This window comes from Trachypithecus francoisi, unplaced genomic scaffold, assembly GCF_009764315.1.
Source record: "Trachypithecus francoisi isolate TF-2019V2 unplaced genomic scaffold, Tfra_2.0 Lachesis_group9, whole genome shotgun sequence".
NCBI lineage: Eukaryota > Metazoa > Chordata > Mammalia > Primates > Cercopithecidae > Trachypithecus > Trachypithecus francoisi.
Genome location: NW_022681474.1, coordinates 64,408,920 through 64,424,458, shown reverse-complemented (window position 1 = coordinate 64,424,458; position 15,539 = coordinate 64,408,920). Strand labels below are relative to the sequence as shown.

The following is a 15,539-nucleotide window of genomic DNA, read 5'->3' as shown; positions in this document are numbered from 1 at the left end:
CTGATTTGGCTCTCTGCTTGTCTGTTACTGGTGTATAAGAATGCTTGTGATTTTTGCACATTAATTTTGTATCCTGAGACTTTGCTGAAGTTGCTTATCAGCTTAAGGAGATTTTGGGCTGAGACAATGGGGTTTTCTAAATATACAATCATGTCATCTGCAAACAGGGACAATTTGACTTCTTCTTTTCCTAACTGGATACCCTTGATTTCTTTCTCTTGCCTGATTGCCCTAGCCAGAACTTCCAACACTATGTTGAATAGGAGTGGTGAGAGAGGGCATCCCTGTCTTGTGCCAGTTTTCAAAGGGAATTTTTCCAGTTTTTGCCCATTCAGTATGATATTAGCTGTGGGTTTGTCATAAATAGCTCTTATTATTTTGAGGTACGTTCCATCAATACCGAATTTATTGAGCGTTTTTAGCATAAAGGCCTGTTGAATTTTGTCAAAAGCCTTTTCTGCATCTATTGAGATAATCATGTGGTTCTTGTCTTTGGTTCTGTTTATATGCTGGATTACGTTTATTGATTTGCGAATGTTGAACCAGCCTTGCATCCCAGGGATGAAGCCCACTTGATCATGGTGGATAAACTTTTTGATGTGCTGCTGAATCCGGTTTGCCAGTATTTTATTGAGAATTTTTGCGTCGATGTTCGTCAGGGATATTGGTCTAAAATTCTCTTTTTTTGTTGTGTCTCTGCCAGGCTTTGATATCAGGATGATGTTGGCCTCATAAAAAGAGTTAGGGAGGATTCCCTCTTTTTCTATTGATTGGAATAGTTTCAGAAGGAATGGTACCAGCTCCTCCTTGTACCTCTGGTAGAATTCAGCTGTGAATCCATCTGGTCCTGGACTTTTTTTGGTGGGTAGGCTATTAATTGTTGCCTCAATTTCAGAGCCTGCTATTGGTCCATTCAGGGATTCAACTTCTTCCTGGTTTAGTCTTGGGAGAGTGTAAGTGTCCAGGAAATTATCCATTTCTTCTAGATTTTCTAGTTGATTTGCATAGAGGCATTTATAGTATTCTCTGATGGTTGTTTCTATTTCTGTGTGGTCAGTGGTGATATCCCCTTTATCATTTTTTATTGCGTCTATTTGATTCCTCTCTCTTTTCTTCTTTATTAGTCTTGCTAGCGGTCTGTCAATTTTGTTGATCTTTTCAAAAAACCAACTCCTGGATTCATTTATTTTTTGGAGGGTTTTTTGTGTCTCTATCTCCTTCAGTTCTCCTCTGATCTTAGTTATTTCTTGCCTTCTGCTAGCTTTTGAATGTGTTTGCTCTTGCCTCTCTAGTTCTTTTAATTGTGATGTTAGAGTGTCCATTTTAGATCTTTCCTGCTTTCTCTTGTGAGCATTTAGTGCTATAAATTTCCCTCTACACACTGCTTTCAATGTGTCCCAGAGATTCTGGTATGTTGTATGTTTGTTCTCATTGGTTTCAAAGAACATCTTTATTTCTGCTTTCATTTCGTTATGTACCCAGTAGTCATTCAGGAGCAGGTTGTTCAGTTTCCATGTAGTTGAGCGGTTTTGATTGAGTTTCTTAGTCCTGAGTTCTAGTTCGATTGCACTGTGGTCTGAGAGACAGTTTGTTATAATTTCTGTTCTTTTACATTTGCTGAGGAGTGCTTTACTTCCAATTATGTGGTCAATTTTGGAATAAGTGCAATGTGGTGCTGAGAAGAATGTATTTCTGTTGATTTGGGGTGGAGAGTTCTATAGATGTCTATTAGGTCCGCTTGGTGCAGAGATGAGTTCAATTCCTGGATATCCTTGTTAACTTTCTGTCTCGTTGATCTGTCTAATGTTGACAGTGGAGTGTTGAAGTCTCCCATTATTATTGTATGGGAGTCTAAGTCTCTTTGTAGGTCTCTAAGGACTTGCTTTATGAATCTGGATGCTCCTGTATTGGGTGCATATATATTTAGGAGAGTTAGCTCTTCCTGTTGAATTGATCCCTTTACCATTATGTAATGGCCTTCTTTGTCTCTTTTGATCTTTGATGGTTTAAAGTCTGTTTTATCAGAGACTAGGATTGCAACCCCTGCTTTTTTTGTTCTCCATTTGCTTGGTAGATCTTCCTCCATCCCTTTATTTTGAACCTATGTATGTCTCTGCATGTGAGATGGGTCTCCTGAATACAGCAGACTGATGGGTCTTGACTCTTTATCCAGTTTGCCAGTCTGTGTCTTTTAATTGGAGCATTTAGTCCATTTACATTTAAGGTTAATATTGTTATGTGTGAACTTGATCCTGTCATTATGATATTAACTGGTTATTTTGCTCGTTAGTTGATGCAGTTTCTTCCTAGCCTCGATGGTCTTTACATTTTGGCATGTTTTTGCAATGGCTGGTACCGGTTGTTCCTTTCCATGTTTAGGGCTTCCTTCAGGGTCTCTTGTAAGGTAGGCCTGGTGGTGACAAAATCTCTAAGCATTTGCTTATCTGTAAAGGATTTTATTTCTCCTTCACTTATGAAACTTAGTTTGGCTGGATATGAAATTCTGGGTTGAAAATTCTTTTCTTTAAGAACGTTGAATATTGGCCCCCACTGTCTTCTGGCTTGTAGAGTTTCTGCCAAGAGATCTGCTGTTAGTCTGATGGGCTTCCCTTTGTGGGTAACCCGACCTTTCTCTCTGGCTGCCCTTAAGATTTTTTCCTTCATTTCAACTTTGGTGAATCTGGCAATTATGTGTCTTGGAGTTGCTCTTCTCGAGGAGTATCTTTGTGGCGTTCTCTGTATTTCCTGAATTGGAATGTTGGCCTGCCCTACTAGGTTGGGGAAGTTCTCCTGGATGATATCCTGAAGAGTGTTTTCCAACTTGGCTCCATTTTCCCCCTCACGTTCAGGCACCCCAATCAGACGTAGATTTGGTCTTTTTACATAATCCCATACTTCTTGCAGGCTTTGTTCATTTCTTTTTCTTCTTTTTTCTTTTGGTTTCTCTTCTCGCTTCATTTCATTCATTTGATCCTCAATCGCTGATACTCTTTCTTCCAGTTGATCGAGTCGGTTACTGAAGCTTGTGCATTTGTCACGTATTCTCGTGTCATGGTTTTCATCTCTGTCATTTCGTTTATGATCTTCTCTGCATTAATTAGTCTAGCTGTCAATTCTTCCACTCTTTTTTCAAGATTTTTAGTTTCTTTGCGCTGGGTACGTAATTCCTCCTTTAGCTCTGAGAAGTTTGATGGACTGAAGCCTTCTCTCATCTCGTCAAAGTCATTCTCTGACCAGCTTTAATCCGTTGCTGGCGATGGGCTGCGCTCCTTTGCAGGGGGAGATGCGCTCTTATTTTTTGAATTTCCAGCTTTTCTGCCCTGTTTCTTCCCCATCTTTGTGGTTTTATCTGTCTCTGGTCTTTGATGATGGTGACGTACTGATGGGGTTTTGGTATAGGTGTCCTTCCTGTTTGATAGTTTTCTCTCTGACAGTCAGAAAGACTGTCTGTTGGTCTGTTGGAGATTGCTTGAGGTCCACTCCAGACCCTGTTTGCCTGGGTATCAGCAGCAGAGGTTGCCGAAGATAGAATATTGCTGAACAGCAAGTGTACCTGTCTGATTCTTCCTTTGGAAGTTTCCTCTCAGGGGTGACGCCACCCTGTGAGGTGTGGGGTGTCAGACTGCCCCTAGTGGGGGATGTCTCCCAGCTAGGCTACTCAGGGGTCAGGGACCCACCTGAGCAGGCAGTCTGTCCGTTCTCTGATCTCAACCTCCGCGTTGGGAGATCCACGGCTCTCCCCAAAGCTGGCAGACAGAGTCATTCGCCTCTGCACCGGCCCCGGCTGCTTCCCCTATTGGACTTCAGCTGTGGGCTGTCCCCAGAGGTGGAGTCTACAGAGACAGGCAGGCTTCCGTGAGCTGCTGTGAGCTCCACCCAGTTCGAGCTTCCCAGCGGCTTTGTTTCCCTACTTAAGCCTCAGCAATGGCGGGCACCCCTCCCTCAGCCTCGCTGCTGCCTTGCAGATAGATCGCCGCAGACTGCTGAGTTAGCAGTGAGGGAGGCTCCGTGGGCATGGGACCCTCCCGGCCAGGTGTGGGATATATTCTCCTGGTGTGCCTGTTTCCTTAAAGCGCAGTATTGGGGTGGGAGTTACCCGATTTTCCAGGTGTTGTGTGTCTCAGTTCCCCTGGCTAGGAAAATGGATTTCCTTCCCCCTTGCGCTTCCAGGTGAGGCGATGCCTCGCCCTGCTTCAGCCCTCGCTGGTCAGGCTGCAGCAGCTGACCAGCACCGATTGTCCGGCACTCCCTAGTGAGATGACCCCAGTACCTCAGTTGAAAATGCAGAAATCACCGGTCTTCTGTGTCGCTCGCGCTGGGAGTTGGAGACTGGAGCTGTTCCTATTCGGCCATCTTGCTCCGCCCCCGCCTTTTTTTTTTTTTTTTGAGAGGGAGTCTCACTCTGTCGCCGGGGCTGGAGTGCAGTGGCCAGATCTCAGCTCACTGCAAGCTCCGCCTCCCGGGTTTACGCCATTCTCCTGCCTCAGCCTCCCAAGTAGCTGGGACTACAGGCGCCCGCCACCTTGCCCGGCTAGTTTTTTGTATTTTTTAGTAGAGACGGGGTTTCACAGTGTTAGCCAGGATGGTCTCGATCTCCTGACCTTGTGATCCGCCCGTCTCGGCCTCCCAAAGTGCTGGGATTACAGGCTTGAGCCACCGCGCCCGGCCTTTGTTGATCTTCTTAACCATTTTTTGGTTTTATCGATTTTCTGTATTATTTTTCTATTTACTTATTATTACTATTTTCTATCTCATTTATCTCTGCTCTAATCTTTATTATTTTATTCCTTCTGATAGCTCTGGGTTTAATTTGTTCTTTTTTTCTAGTTACTTCAGTTGTAAAGTTAGGTTGTTTATTTGGGATCATTCTTGCTTTTTAGTGTAAGCATTTATAGTTATAAATTTCTCCCATAGCACTGCCTTCCCTATATCCCATATGTTTTGGAATGTTGTGTTTTGTTTTCATTTTTCTCTAAGTATTTTCTTTTTCTTTTTCTTGTGATTTCTTCTCTTATCCATTGGTTGTTTAATAATGTATTAATTTTCACAAATTGGCGAATTCTCCAGTTTTCTTTCTCTAATTGATTTCTATCTTCATCCTGTTTTGGTCAGAAACAAATACTTTGTATGATATCATATTTTAAATGTCTGTTAAGACTTAATTTGTGACATAAATAACCTACGGTCTGTCCTGGAGAATGTCCCATGTGCACCTGAGAATGTGTATTCTGTGATTATTGAGTAGAGTGTTCTGTATATGTCTGTCATAACCCTTTGCTTTATTGTGTTGTTCAAATCCTCTATTTCTTTACTTTATCTTCTGTCTGATTCTATCCATTATTGACAATGCTAACGTCTCTTTATTGTGGACCTGAATTATTCCCTTGTGTCCACTTACTTGTCTTTCTTTTATTCTTTTTTCCCTTTTCAAAAAATGTGAAGTTTTAAAAATATCCACTAGAATATAAGCTCTATGTGGCTGAAGATTTTTGTCTATTGCTCAGTGCTCTACTTGTAGTTCAGTGCTCTATCTTTGGTTCTAGTAGTTTGGGATATACTAGATACTCATTTTGAATGAATGGACATGGGAAAGTAAAAAATTAATATAGAAAACACATTGTACCCCCATGCTTTATCAAAATTTGAAATATTACCATATTTGCCCCAGATTTCTCTTTTAAGAAATTAAATATTACAGATAAAGTTGAAACCCCCTAGACACCTTTCCTGGATCTTATTCACCTTTCTCCATCCCCAGTGATAGTTGCTGTCAGTAATTTGGTGTTTATCTTTATTACATAAATTTTTTTACTTTGCGACATATTTAGAAATCTCCATAATAATATATAGCATTGTTCTGAAGGATTATAAATTTTATATAAATAAATGACGTCATATTTTACATACAATTTTCTATACTATATTTTATGAAATTTTTCCTTCTATGTTATATTTATGAAATTAATCCATGTTGATACATGTGGATCCAGTTCATTCATTTAAATGGTATTTTGTTTTGTGGGGTTTTTTGCTTGCTTGTATCAAAATTTGTTTATTTATTCTCCTACTGATGGACATTTAAGTGGTTTCCTGATTTTTGCCATTTCTAGCACTGCTACAATAAACATTCGTATAAAAGTGTCCTTGCACAGCAATCTTCAAATGTTCCTCTGTGAAGAATCTTTGTTTAGGGTTGGAAAGCTGGTGCACAGGGTATAGAGTTTCATCTCTAGTAGATGTTGTCAAATTGTTCTCCAAATATTTTGTGCAAATTAACATTCCCAACAGAAATATTTGAGAGTTCACCTTGCTTCACATCCAAGCCACCATTTGGTATCATCAGGCTTTAAGTAGTTTTTATCATCTTATGATGTGAAGTGGCGACTTACTTTTATTATGCATTTCTCTGTTTACTAGAAAAAGTTTAACAATGTTTTATATGTTCATTGGTCATTAGGCAATCCTCTTCTATAAACTGCTATCTAATATAACCGTCTATTTTTTAATGAGCGATTTTTTTCTCTCTCTCTTTTTAATTTGCAGGCAATCATTATATATGCTGGCAACTAATCCTTTGTCAGCCATATGCATTGTAAATACCACCTTTTGGTCTACGTTTTATCTTAACATTATTTATAGTATCTTTTTTATAAAGAAGTTTTATATTTTAATGGAGCTAAATTTATCAGTTTTTTTCTTAATTGCTTAGTATATTGTTCAAGAACTCTCTCTCCACCCTCAGGTCTTAAAGATATTCTCGTATGCTATTATCTAAATTTTTAAAATACTGCTGTACACATTTAGTTTTTAATTTAGTTTGGGAAATGAGGTAAGAATTAAATTTTATCTTTTTCCATATGGACAACTAATTGCTCCACTACCATTTTATTACCCCACTGATCTGTAATGCAGCTCTTGACATATTACGTTTCCATGTATGCATGGGACTGAGCTCTGTATTCCATTCCACTTGTCATCTTGTCTCTGTGCCAAAATCACATTGTAGCAATCATTATAATTTTACAAAAATTATTCATCTCTTCCTCACCTTGTTCATCTTCAAATTTTTTTGAGCTATTGTTGTCCTTTTCTTTACCATTTAAATATTAGGGACATTTGTCAAGTTAAATATAAAACTCTGATGGAATTGCATTGGATTTATAAATAAATTTGGAGAGAACTGCCATCTTTATTATAGTGAATCTTCCCATCCAAAACCATGGTTTTTACTTGGGACTTCTCCATTTATTTAGGACTTCCTTTACTTCAATAATGCTATATATTTTTTCATTATCTTGTACATCTTTATTAGATTTCTTCTTAGGTGAATAATAGTCTTTGTTGTCCCATTGTGAAAAGTATGTTTTTTGTATTGCTTTTCTGGTTATGAGTGTTATTGATTATGCTGTGCTTTGTATCAAAAAATCTAGATCAACTCTCAACTTTGATTTAGAATCATGTATTGGTTAATCATTAGAAATAATACCTCTTAGATTTTATGTGTATGTAAGTATGCTTCACATTTCTTTCCAATTCTATACCCTTATGTTTTTATTTGCCTTATTGGATCGACTATAACCTTTAGTACATTATTGAATAGAAGTGGTGACATAAAATATCTTTATCTTGTCCCTGACTTTAATGGTAATGCTTCTAAAGTCTCATCAATAGGCAGGATTCCTGCAGATTTTTGAATATTAGGTAAATAAAATTCACTTCTATTCCTAGTTTGTTAATACATTTTTAAAAATTATGATGAATATTAATTTTTCATCAAATGCTTTTTCTGGAGTTACTGAGATAATCATAAGGCTTTTCTTAACATCTAAATATGGCATACCATATCAAAATATTTTGGAATCTCTTCTTGAAACCATCCTTCCATTCCTGATATGAACCCAACTGGAACATAAACACTGCTGATTTTGATTTGCTAACATTTGAATTAGAATGTTTTATCTCTCTGCTGATAAATGAAATGGATCTATAGCTTTATTTTCTTGTATTTTTTCTGATCTCAAGATTACACTAGGTTTGAAAATGAGCTCTGTGGCTTTTCCTCTTTTCCAGCTCCCTGAAATAATGTGCATAAGTTAGAGACTATACCTTGAAGATACAACACCCAGCTGTAAAATCATCAGTACCCGGTGGCTTTCTGGGGGGGGAAGAGTTTTGGTTACTGACTTCACTTCTTTAACAGCGATTAGACTATTCATATTGTCAAATTTTTCATTCAACCAATTTTTGTAATTTATTTTTAAAGAAATTATTTCATCTAAAATTTTAATTTTGTTACTAGTAGTATTTTGTGGTTTTAAAAACATCTCCATCTGGAAAAACAGTGGTTCCCATGGGTGGGGTGGGGAGAGGAAGTGAGGAGATGTAGGTCAAAGGATATAAAATAGTAAATACGTAGTATGGACAGGTCTAGAGATTTAATGTGCAACATGAGGACTACAGTTAATAAAATTGTACTGTATTAGGAATTTTTGTTAAGTAGATTTTAGTAGCTATGTGAGACGACAAGTATGTTAATCTGCTTCACTATAGTAACTGCTTGACTATATGTATCCTATAATATCCTGTCACAAATCTCAAATATACACAATACAATGTATTTTTAAAAAACTCATATTTATAGGAAAGTCCCTTATTTAGATGCTAATATTATACATTTGTGCCTTTTGTATTTTTTCTTGATTGTTCTCTTTTTTCAAATAAAAAGCTTTTGGTTTTATTTATCCAATCTATTGCTCCTTTAATTAATTTCTATTCTTTATTATTTCTTTTCTTCTACATTTCTTGTGTTTATTTTGCTTTTCTTTTTCTAACTTTTTAATCCAATCGCTAATTTATTTTAAAATATCTTCTTTCCTTCCCTCCCACCGAGACGGAGTCTTGCTCTGTTGCCCAGGCTGGAGTGCAGTGGTGTGATCTCAGCTCACTGCAACCTCTGCACTCTCGGGTTCAAGTGAGTCTCCTGCCCCAGCCTCTGGAGTAGCTGGGATTACAAGCGTGTGCCACCACGCCTGTCTAATTGTTTGTATTTTTAGTAGAGACGAGGTTTCACCATGTTGGCCAGGATGGTCTCGAACTCCTTGACCTTGTGATCTGCCTGCCTCGGCCAGCCAATATATCTTATTTCTTAAAGATGTCATTTTGTGCTATAAATTGACCTCTGACTATCATAACTTTAGCCATTTGCTATGTAGTACATTCATTACTGTTTAATGCTAACTGTAATTTCTATTGTGATTTCCCTCTTTAACCTGTGTTATTTAAGTTTCCAAGCATATTTTTTCCTGCTGCATCAAATGGTAGTTCTACTTTTAGTTCCTAGGGAACCTCCACACTGTTTTCCATAATGTTTGTACTAGTTACATTCCCACCAGCAGTGCAGAAGTGTTCCCTTTTCACCGCATTGTCACCAACATCTTTTATTATTATTATTATTAGAGCCATTCTTGCTGGAGTAAGGTGTTATTGCATTGTGGTTTTGATTGGCATTTCCCTGATCATCAGTGATGTTGAACATTTCTTCATATGCTCGTTGGCCATTTGTACATCTTCTTTTGAGAATTGTCTATTAATGTCCTTAGCCCACTTTTGGATGGGATTGTTTGTTATTTTCTTGCTAATTTGTTTGAGTTCCTTGTAGATTCTGGGTGTTAGTCCTTTGTTGGACATATAGATTGTGAAGATTTTCTCCCACTCTGTGGGTTGTATGTTTACTCTGCTGACTGTTCCTTTTGCCATGCAAAAGCTCTTTACATTCATTCTTTAAAAGAATATCCTGTAATGACAGTTTATGATTGGTTACTTGTCTAAGTCTTTGTGATTATAAAAAGTCCTAATTTTATGCATTTTAATAGTTTTGCTTGGTATAAAATCCTCGATTGAAAGTTAATTTCTCTCAGCCCAGGAAGATATCACTGTCTTCTTACATCTCAAGTCCACTGTCCATCTACTGAGTGTTCCTTTGCATGGAATCTCTTCTTTCGGATAGCTTTTAATATTTGTCTCTTTTTTGTTGATGTTCTTCAATTTACTATGTTGTACATTTATTTTTATTTATCCTGCTTGCTACTAGTGTGCTTTTAATCAGAGTACTCCTGCCATCTTACAATTCTGGAAAGTCCCAGCTCTTATTTTATCATATATTGCTCTTCCATCCCCCTCTGCTGTCACTCCTATTAGGCACATATTATAGGATTTATGTCACTCTATCAAAATCCCTACTCTTGCCCACAAGGTTGCACCAATAATGTTTTGCCATCATTCTAAATGGAAAATTAAAATAAAATATAATGAAATGTTTATATTTTCTTAATGAAAAATGCTAATTCAGAAATACAATGAGTCATATTTGTATTTCAAACAAAGAGAAGACTGTAAGATTATTGCAAAATTCTGTGTACTATATTACATTACAAGGCTAAATATATAATTACACATTGAATTTGATAAACAAAAGAATCAGAAAGATTCTTGAGACCTGAAATTTATAAGTGACAATAACATCACTTATCTCTAACTTCAAACTAGTTATATGACATTTTTAATTGTTGAAACCTGAAGTCATTAAAAATTTGTTGGTACATATTTATAGAAGCATGTATTAATTCTATTTGTGGTTGTCTATGTGTATATGTATGTATATTTGTGTGTGTACATATATAGATATAAATCTTACATAAAATGACATACTCCAGCAGCCCTTACTTAAGTTTTCTTTATAACCATCATTTCATACCAATTTTTAAATAACAATGATCGTTAAAAAAAAAAATTACAATCTGATAAACTGTTTGTCTATTTTCTTCCTCTAAAATGTGATCTCCATGAGGGTAGGGACTTAATCTTTTTTGTCATTATTGTACTGCCTGGAACACTTCCTAACATGTAGTACTAGTTCCTTAAATATTTGTTGAGTGAATGGTAACATTTTTATATGTTCCAGACCTGAATTTGAATTAAAATTGAGCAAGAGAGAGACTTCCATTAAATATGTGAACTAGAAGGGTTACAGGTAAGCTCTGGGTCCAGATGGATCATAAAGCTGAGGAGTGTGGAGTGTGTGGCTGAGAGAGGTAGAACGAATTAGGCAATGCCACAAGTCAGAGGACTCAAAGAGTGTATAGTTCTGGCCACGACCAATGTCAATTGAGGAAAGCTAGGAGAGGAAAGCTGGCCAAATGTTTGGGGGTGTACAAATTTGTTCAAGATTAAGCCTGCAAGCTTAGATGCAAGCATATACAGAATCTGATGGATGGCTGCTCCAATAGAAACACCCTACATGGGGTCTGCAGCCACATCACCCTGTATGCACCCAGTCTCATCTGATCTGGGAGGCTTAGCAGGGTCAGGCCTCAGTAGTGCCCGGAAGGAAAATGCAGCACATAGGATGTGTCCTTCAATAGGTCCCACTGACATTCAAACTCCTTAGTATGGCACACAAGGTCCTTCACATCCTGGTCTCCCTGTCCAGCCTCCTCCATCATCACTCTACTATTGATCTAAAGTTGGCTCCATCCATTTTTGACTAATCACACATCCCTAAGCAGCACATTCATGTTTCTCACAGACTTTGGCCTCTTTCTTTCCTCCTGCACAGAATATTACACCTGGTCTCTTTACCTTCGTTTTCCCCTTAAGTCCCCTGCCTATCCTCTCTTGTGTTTCAGGTCTTCGCTGAAACATGGGCACTCTTGGGAAGTGCTTTCTGCTCCCCAGGCTCAGGTATGGTGCCTTTCTGATGTGTCTCCATAACACCACTCACTCCTATGTAACATTCGTCATGCAGTTCTGAAATTGCCACTCTTGAGGTCTGTCTTTCTAACCAGTCAATATGTTCCTCAAAGACAGGGATTGGGTTATGTTCCGGCACCTGGCACAACAAATTTTTTTTTTTTTTTTTTTTTTTTGAGATGGAGTTTCACTCTTGTTGCCTAGGCTGGAGTGCAATGGCACGATCTCAGCTCACTGCAACCTCCGCCTCCTGGGTTCAAGCGATTCTCCTGCCTCAGTTTCCCGAGTAGCTGGGATTAAAGGAACCCGCCACTATACCCAGCTAATTTTTTTTTTTTTTTTTGGTATTTTTAGTAGAGATGGGGTTTCGCCATGTTGGCCGGTCTGGTCTTGAACTCTTGGCCTCAGGTGATCTGCCTTGGCCTCCCAAAGTGCTGGGATTACAGGCATGAACCGCCATGTCTGGCCTGTCACAACAATTGACACATAGAAGGCACTCGGTCAATAGTACTGAATAAATGATGAGTGAAACAGTATGAATGAATGGACGTGGACAGGTGCAGTAAGGCCGTTGAATCATAGGCAGCATAAAGAGGCATGGTTATTTAGTTGGTTAAGTCTTAAACCCACTGAAGAAGAGAATGTTTGGTACAGGAGTCAAAAGAGCTTTAGGGAAGACCGGGAGGCCTTGGTATCCCAACGGAGTTGCTTTGAGCAAGGTTAAGTCCAAGTCAGGTTAAGGATATGGCAGGGCAAAAACATCAGGTAGCCAGAGTTTGTCTTTGGAAATTCCAGCCTTTCTTTTCTGGTGATTTCCCCAACCCCTGCTGCAGCAGTCTCTTATTTACTCTGACTCAAACACCAAATTCCCTTCTACTGCTCTTTCTACTTTCTACGACACCAGCTCTCTAGATATCTTTGTTCCTAATTTTTTTTTTTTTTGGTAGAGACTGAGGTCTCCCTATGGTGTTGCCCAGGCTGGTGCTAAACTCCTGGCCTCAAGTGATCCTCCTGCCTCAACCTCCCAAAGTGCTGGATTATAGATGTAAGCCACCTCTGGACATCTTATCTGTGAAATTTTAGGCACTGATCAGTGTGGAAACAGCCATGAACTGCAGGATGTTCTCAGAGGCTCTGACATTATGGCCCACAAGAAGCTGCCTACTCGGTTTCTAGTCAGTTAGGCGTGGACTTCATCAGTCACAAAATGAAGAATCAGAGAGCCTCCCAGGAGGACACAAAGATGCCTCAGAGAGGCATGGAGGTGTTAAAGAGGGAAGTGCCTGCTAGAATTTCAGTGGGTTGGAAATGCTCTTTAACGACGCACAAATCATAGGTATACATTTTCTGACAATTGGAATCTATTATTACTCTTGAACCAGCTGTTCTCCAGGCTGTTTCCTGTAATGGAAGGGATACTTTGAGTTTATATCTTTCCAATCCTACATCCTCAGAAATCTACACTGATACTAATAAAGGGACTCATTTCTCCTACAAGAACCCCTATGCGAGAAAAGTATGTTTGGGTATTGCCTAATGCACTCATAATAAATATACACAGCCATAAAACAGAGCAAAAGTCCTGGTAAGCCTGTTATTTGCAGTAATTGTAGATTGTGAGTGGACATTTTAAAGAGAAGCTTACAAGTTAGTTGTACTTTCTGGTAGTAATTACCTCCCACAAACATGACTCACTTCAGCAGTTTAAATGCAAGAGTTGGGTGTCCCAAAATCAACAGTTTTATAAATAAATCTCTGAATCATGAACTGAATGCATAAATGTTTAAATATTTCTCCTCCTTGATCTCAAAGATAGCTTGAGATTTAAGATATTGCACATATCTTAAATACCTTAGGGAAAAAAATAAAAACAAAAAAAGCAAAAAAGGTGATGGATGTCTCTGTACACTGCAGAAAGGCTTTAACTTTGGAAGTTGATATCCTCTTTGCAGGAATGAATCTCCAGCAACCAGAGTGTTAAGTGGATGTTTTCTTCAATCCAAGAGGGGAGGCTACTATCAGTCTGTTCTAATGTGGCCCATTTGTTTGTTTTTTGAGTAATACTCACAGGGCAGACTTTTATGGTAATGTAGCAACATTAATGCTTTTAGGTGGGACTCTCCTGCAGTCTCATGGGTAACAGAACATATAATGGAAGAAATGTGGCTGTGTCAGCATGGAATGCTGCAGAAAGAACAATTCATGCCAGAAGGAGACATTCGGGTTTTTGGAAGGCTCACTCAAAGACATTGTGTATCTCAATGAACTTGAGCCTTCCAATCAGTGAAGCTTTAAAAAAAAAAAAAAAAAAAAAAAACCTGAAAAAAAAGCACACTCCAAAATTATTAACAGAAACATCATCCACCCCACTAGACTCATTTTTTGGTGAAGTTCTAAAGTTTTATTTATGTCTGGTTAAAAAGGGAACTGTATTAGAAGTCTGTTCTATTCTTTTATCCATGTTTTTCAGAATTTACAATTAATCACCCACATGGATCTAAGAGTAAAATCTGGAGTCAGAATTCTATATCTGTGTTTAAAATATAAAATCACAAGTCGATCTACCTATGTTTTTCCCTCTGTTTAAAATAGCAATGTGATAGCCAACTTAGCATTGAATCCTATAGAATGTTCAGTGTCGAAAAAGAACTGCTTCTGCTGTTTTTTTTTTTCAGTCCTTTTCTGAATTTGATGTCTATTTTGTTCCCAGTTATTTTCATATCCTCAGCTGCTGCTATTACATTCCCATCTCTTGGAAGGAGCCAGAGCCAGAGAAATACAGGGTTCCTCTGTGGCCAAGGGAAAAATGCCTGCCAAGAATGCTGAACTTCTGGTGAAGGTCACTAAATACTACAAAACGGACTAAGTACAGTAAATAATAATGTTGGTGCACACAAATGAATAGCCAATTGCAATGGCATTTTGTGGGGAAATCTGATATTGTATAATAACACTAGTACATCTAGACATGGAGAAGCTAGTAAAATACCTCCAAAGGGCATGCAGCAATTCTGTGATTAGACAAGGACCAACCCAGAGCTCAGCGTGTCCCAGAATAATCATCCTGACAAATAACTGGTATCTTTGGTTGCACATATTAGACCCCTCAGTATCGTAGGCCAGAAACTTTTCACCTGGATCTTATTAGAAGTTTTTTGTACAGGAGGGAAAGACCAGACTCATAGAGACCATTCTCTTGAATGCAAAACGATCACCTATAACTGACTTTCAGACTCCTAGCATGTCAAAAGATGGGGCAAGTTCCTTCCATATAGCTCACTGGAGGTACTTACAGTGCCCAGGATCTTATTTATGGTCTAGAAAGAGTTTGAGTTTTTGGTGGCAGGCAGGGGAGTATACTCTGTTTGAGGGAGATCCATCACAGGTCTTTTTCAACACTGAACATTCCACAGGATTCAGTGCTAAGTTGGCTATCACGTGGTTCTCAAGTCACGTTTTGAATGAGAGTAATTTACTGCTAAGTACGAAGCTGTAGGGTACATTAATAAGCATCTAGGGAGAATATAAGTTGCCGTGATGATGATCAGAAGCGGCTTGGGAGAGGCAGGAGAATGCTAACTGATCCTCTAATCCCCAGGCTCCTATGCCAGGGAATGAGTGAAGTCTTTCCTCCAAAGGCAATAGCAAATCCCTTTGACTTTCAAAACAGTATCATACTGTCTGCATTTTCTCTTTAAGTTAGGTTACTTCACAGGGACTGGTGGTTACATCAGGAGATGACATTTCTTCATTAAGTTGAGGGGTCCCACCCTCTCCCTTTTATAATATAG

At 38.5% G+C, this 15,539-nt stretch overlaps 1 long non-coding RNA gene across 1 annotated transcript in view; it reads left to right on the top strand.

The window, feature by feature from the left end:
- Positions 1-13,254, top strand: part of LOC117082737 — a 78,702-nt gene extending 65,448 nt beyond the window's left edge. Inside the window, exons 2-3 of the long non-coding RNA XR_004436752.1 lie at positions 11,685-11,739; positions 12,696-13,254. This is a non-coding gene — a long non-coding RNA (uncharacterized LOC117082737). The remainder of the gene's footprint in view (positions 1-11,684; positions 11,740-12,695) is intronic.
- The last annotated feature ends 2,285 nt before the right edge of the window (positions 13,255-15,539 follow it).